Below are 6,561 nucleotides of genomic sequence, written 5' to 3'. Positions count from 1 at the left end.
ACCCGCGCTGAAATTGCAGCAAGGAGTAGCATAACAAAATAATATGCAGACAGGGAAGAATCTAGTTGCTGTAAAACATTAGCATGTATCTGTGAGAATGTCTTGGACGGAATCTTTGAAGGCAGATAAGTTGATAAATATTTCCATTGTAACGTGTTTCATATTTTTTTTATTTTGACGAGGCAGGGAGGTTCACTTCACTTGAGAATAAAGTATGCAGTGATATGTTTTGAAGTTGGCATTTTGTGGCAAACCGGAAAAACAGAATGGTAAAGCATGTCAGGCTGTTTGAGCATACCTTTGGATGCAGATCTATACATGACATCACCATAATCCTATATGAGGAGGATGGTCATTTGGATGAGAGTAAGATCGGCAGAAGGGGTGAAAGTAGAACAATCCCAACCGTTACATAGGACATGTTGAGCTATTCTTGAGGGATTCCCAGGTGTGGAAGATTATTTTCATAAACTCCTCTATCTGTCAGTTTCCCACTCAGGCCCAGGAAGAAAAATTCCATGATGCAATGCTGCACTTGGCGTACTGTACATTATATCATGGGTTTAAGCCTCTCACCACCTGCAGATTCTAGGCACTGTTTTTGAAATGCTTTGGATAAAAAGCATCTGCTAAATGAAGACATTTTTTTATTTATTACAAATATTCCTGCCCTTATCATGGACCAACTATTCACATTAATTTATCTGTTTGACTCTTCTTGTCAGGTGTCATAAGGGCATTGCCTTTAGGCCTGCTGTATGACATCTTGAAAGTAGACATACATTTCTGAATGTATTTCCTATAACAATATCTGCACTCAAACAGTGATTGTGACGAACATACATCAACAGTATGTATTTATTATTTAAGTCAGGGGAAAGGCAATTTCATTGTCACCTCAAGCAAATAATGTCCATATCTCATTTCTAACATATTTGTCAAATTAGCGCTGCGAGATGTTGCTTGTCAGAAGTGGTTAAAATGAAAAATTACACTACTAACAAATGTGTCTGCTATCACAGGAAAACCCTCCATGTCATCACTCATGAAAGGAGCAGATTTGTCACTAGACTGTCATGTAATGGTGCATGTGAGTTAAATAGAGGGAACTGCTCAATTGGTTGCTGATAGCCCGAAGGAGTTTCTGGTCAACACTCAGATAGGTAATTTTGGTGACTTCCATCAGCGATAACATTGAATGGATAGACACAGTTGAAATGAAAGCTTCCACCGCCGTCTATAAAGCCTTATGGTCAGGTTTTCCTCAGTCCTCTCAGTCATTGGTAGACATGCAGACCTTAAGCCTTTTGAGATCCACGAGCCAGTGGCTGGGATTAGCCATTTCCTTGCCTAATAGATTGATTTCATCCATTGTGCCTCTTATCAGTTTGCTAACTAATCCGAATCAAATGTAGGCTAGTGGGAATATAAAAAAGAAAGTTAGCGTCTCAACAAACAACAAGACAGATCAAAATAGATCTGCATATTTATTGTGTTAATGCCATACGAACACAATCTTATTTATATGATGTGTTGATCTTTATGTAGTACAATAAATGTTAATGTAGCGTTAAATGTCTCTTGGGAAAACAAGTTGATGAAGAGAATCTCACAGCATAACTTCTTTGTAAGTCTAAGGAAGAATGAAACATCTAAGAAAACCAGTATATATCTACATCCACAACATTTGAGTGTTTACCGCCACAATCTTTATTGAGACAAAAATCCTATGTCAAGGTTCAACAACTTTACATGCCAAAGTTATACAATGTTCTTCCCAAGAGGGGTTCATCCAAAACTGACAGCTGTGAGTCTCGATAAAAGACTGCACAGAGTTTAGCCGCAGCAGCCTGTTGGGATAAACCGAAAGCCTCTTTTTCAAGACCCTCAACGTTTTCAACTTGCTGTTCAGAGCACCTGACACAGCACTGGAAGTTCAGCAGCAGAACATGCAGCAAATCCCTCAAATCAGCTTCAAAACAGGCCAACTCAGTAGTTATCTCAGTCCTAAGTGTGCTGTCGCATGACCGCATCCTTGTGTTCAATAAAGAATTGAGAGGGAGCTGTCCGGCCCAGCTTGTATCGCCGTTTCATGTTTGTTTGATGTGACAGAAAAGAGCTTCCTGGTGGGATTCAGCCTACATCCTGCTGACTGTGGAGACATGCTCCTTGGTCCCCATCCATACTGTGGCAAAGACTCCATCCAATGACCAACAAGAACCAGGTCACCGGCAGTGCTGAGAAAGGTCCCTCAAATATGGCAAGCCCTGGGAAAATATCAAAGTGTCCTCTTCCTTTCATACCAGCGAGCACACACCTTTGATTTCTTTTTTTCTTTTTCTTTTGAAGCGCTGACGATGGCTGGCTCTACGTCTCGGAGCAGATGGTGAGGGGTTGACTATTCTCACAGAGCCAGAGGTGAACTACGTCACAGCCCACTGCAGGGTATACTCCGACTCCTTTATCTCACAGAAGATCCCCAGAAAGAATTGAATCCAGTGCTCAAAAAAACGGAGAGAAGGCCCCAGGGGCATTTGTGTCTCAATCTAAACAAACGCCAACGCTACAGTTGATAGCCATGCTGAGATACAGTCCAGGACTGTGTTTTTCACGCTACGGTATATTGAAAAGTTGATGCTTATGACAACTCCAGGATGGTTCCAGAACATTGCCACGCATGGTGTTTTTCATGGTGAATATTTTTGGCCAAAACCACAAGCTAGCAGCCTGTAGAAAAACGCCTGAGCTCTTTAACACCACAGGATACCAGCCCTTTATTCCTCACGGCCTTTGTTTTAATAAACCACCTTGAGGATGGTGGAGGAGCATCGAGCCCATGGTAAATAGTCCGAGTAGGTACTTTATCAGAGGGGCCGTTGCATAAGTCCCATAGACTGGCAGCCCGGGTGTCATCTATCAGGAGACAGGACGAGAGCTGCCAGGGGACGTGGTCTGTAGAAGCGCTGATGTGCTGAACTGCTGCCCCCTCACTGCCAGCCTCGCTGCCATCTGAGCCCCATGCACTGTGACAGATGGGCGGGCCGAGGCATATGGAAGAGGGCCGGACCAATTCGGCCGTGGCATTCAGCTGCCTGAGCAACTTTAGAACAGAGATGTGGTCTTTTAGGGAAGTTTCCACTGCAGACAGAGTATAAGAGAGCGTGGGGGTGGATGCAGATTGGCATAAGACTTCGTTTTGTAACGATGAGATGCTGTATTGTCAGGTTATTAATTTAAAATACAGTATTTTCGAAGTTGCTTTTCTGTAATGTCATGAAATGGGATCCTATGCTGGTCAGGCTAAGATGCTAGTGAAGGAAAGGAAGAAAAGTCAGCTTCTCCTGAAATAAGACAGAATACAAGAGCACTGGCTGCCAGTGAAGTGATGCAACACACTCTCATCCCTCCCTTTTAACAGCATGGGGCAGCCCTTAGCAACACACTACAAAGCAATTCCCCAAATCAAGATATTAAAGCATGAATTCATTTTCTATTTTTGTTCCGTGGAAACAAAAAACTCCTTTTCGGTTTACTTATGCTTCCCAGTGAATTGCCAGGGGTAATACAAACACATGCTGCAGAAATAGCACCCCGGAAGAAATGAGGCAGAAAGTATTCGACTGCAACGAATAATTCCAGTGCACACAATTTCTCCCAAAGGTTTTTCGTGTACCTTGCAAGTGTCACTCAAAAAAGCACTGTCTTGCTTTCTACAACTGAGTTATTAATAGGATTAACGGCTACCACAAAAGCAAAGACGAAAACAAAAGCTTCGATGTGGAGTTTTCCCACAATGCTTACATTAGTCTGGGTCTACAGTGGGAGGCTGTTGCACAGTCATCTTCATTCTAGTGTGACTAAAGGTGACCTTGGTGAGGGACATCTTTTCTTCAACCAAGATGCAGTTCTCCAGGGGGCCTGTGCAGTCGATTCTGTTGGTAAGCCTCATTTGCCAAAAACAGAGTAGCTACTGCTGCCTCTCTTTTGCAGGGGAATAGGATATGGGATGGAATCTGACAAACAGCACAGTGAGTCACACAGGGAACAGACAGGCACACACACACACAGGCTGAAGATGTGCGGGGCTGGGCGGGACACACACACACACACACACAACGAAGACACCTCGGAGGCTTAATAGTGGAAGTGCTCTGCTTTAGCCAGACACAGACAGAGGCCATCTTTCCACCCTGCTCCTGATCCAGCCACAGCCAGTTCGTGTGCCCCCGGGTCCCTGAGGGACGCGGCATGCAGCGCTCGCTCCGTCTCACACCGACCAACGGACCACTGCGTCGGTTTCTCTTTGCCTCCTGACACTCCTCTTTCGCCGGTCCACTGCACTCGCTCCCAAATTGCATTATTCAGCTAATTAAAAGAGCCTTAATTACCCTAACAGGGTCTCATCGGGGAGTTTGTTTTGGCTCCAATTGCTTTTAATAGCCTCGACATCTAATACAGTGGCAAACGGTTGGTTTTGGAAGCACATCACTGGTGCCCAATACTGCTAAGATGCACTTGAGAGCATCGGTTTTCGATCAGGGGGAGGATGCGTTAAGTTATTCATCAGGGTTGGCCCTAAGAGCCACAACCACAAGCATAACTGTTTAGTTTGCCCTGACCAGTGCCAACAGGGCCCATTTAATTCAAGTCAATCACATCAACAAAGGAGTGTCCTAAAGAGGCAGAGCCCTTCCATGTTGCTGGGGTCTAATATGCATGAATAGATATTTATAGGCATGATGAAGAGCTCTTAGGCTTTACATCTTATTATCATATTCATATTGAAATGACAGTGTGTAGCACTCTGGAAAATGTACGTTCATGGGTCAATGACAAAAGATGGATTTGCCATCACGTTTGATGTTTGGAAACGAGAGGAATTTGCCCCATCAATCTCTGTACCGGTGAAAACTCCGATCCTCAGAAACGCAAGCTTGTTGAGGGAGCACAGCTTAAACATGCCTGAAAGGTACACGTTTCGGGCATTTTGAGGTCAGTGTTCAGTGGCGCTGTTGCGTCGAAGCGCGCTTCTCTCTTTCTCCATTTCCACCACGCACCACAGTGCAGCTCTGGCTCCTTAGCTATACACACAGTCCTACAGGAAGTGGAGAAAGCACATAAGAAGACACTGGAGACAACCTGCCAAGCTCCAGGGAGCTGTTAGCCAAGTTTCAACGTATTTATTCACGCATTAGGAGAAGGCCCAGCAACCCCTCTTTCTAATGCTACAGGAAGCAGCAGGAGGTTGCGAGGGAGCCACCTCTCGTCATCGGCCCCTGGAACATCTGCCGCATCGCCAACACCCCGCAAGACGTCGGGGAGGAGAAACCGCTGGAAATGACAGGAGCCACCGCCGAGAGAGAGGGAACGGGGCGATGACGTAAGCACGGCGACGCGTGTCACCGCGTGTCACCTGAGCAAGAGCGGGGTCAACGTGACCGTCGCCTCACACCAGAACCTGAGCAGGGCGCGGGGCGAGCGACACAGAGACACGAGGAGGAGGAGGAGGAGGAGGAGAGACGGAGAATGAGTGAGGGAGAGATGGCGGAGGCTGCCAAGACCTTGGCACAGTGAAAGCTCACCTTGCTTGGCCCAAGTGTAGAGGTTTTAGATGGCTCCGTGCGATATGAATACACTGTTTGAAAGGCGTAATTGAGAAGCATGGCGCAACAAGTGAGCCCCTGGGAGGGTAGAGTTAGTCTGGAAAACAGAACAAAGAAGCAGGTCATGTAATAGGCCTCTCATATCACGCTGGTCTTTGTCAGGCGCCACCAGAGGACCTTTCATTTATTTAATAGCTACCATTTTGGTGGCAGAGGTTGACAAAAGACGAAGAAGGGAAAAAAGCAGATGAGGACAAGTACCTTTCCTCCTCATTCTTAGTCGTGGAGGATTTCCTAGACAGGGAAGAACCGCGTCAACCGTTTGCTGAAATTGCGGGGGTGGAGTGTGGAGTATGTGAGTGAGTGTGTTTGTGTGTGGTGGGACATGTTTGGAATGGTATAGCGTACACAATTATGCTAGCCTGTCTTCACGCCATAATTGACAGTGGAGGCCAGAGTAGAATGCCCTGAAATGTCACCCGTGAATATGCTCCATGTCTTTAATTTACTTCCTATTAAGTCCTATATCTGCAGGCTGTTGAGATTGAGTTGGCATTCACAAGACAACAAACTTAAATGAAACATGACATTGTCTGCATTTAAACAGACAGTAGGATTATAGCCAAAATGTTCTTTAGTTTAAAATTTGATCCTGTATAGGAACTTTAACCAACAGTTTGATATAACCCAGTTTCCACCATTAGGAAGCATTCTCTGAGAGTCCACAGATCTGTCCTCTCCAACAAGGTTGCACAAATCAACGTGCTAAATCGGCCTTCCCACAGAGCTTAAGCCACTGATTGCGTTCCTCAAAACTAGCTATGAAAGGACTTAGCCAATCAGGTGCTAAACTAGCCCTGAAATTGATATCAGGCATGTTTGGATTTTTTTTACAGAAATGCTAGTTTTCCCACAGAAATGCTGCTGTGGTGCTATAGGTGGACATACACTAATGTAC

This window comes from Osmerus eperlanus, chromosome 11 (assembly GCF_963692335.1).
Source record: "Osmerus eperlanus chromosome 11, fOsmEpe2.1, whole genome shotgun sequence".
NCBI classification, from domain to species: Eukaryota; Metazoa; Chordata; class Actinopteri; order Osmeriformes; family Osmeridae; genus Osmerus; species Osmerus eperlanus.
The sequence above is the reverse complement of the archived record's forward strand: the minus strand, read 5'-3'. Positions refer to the sequence as shown.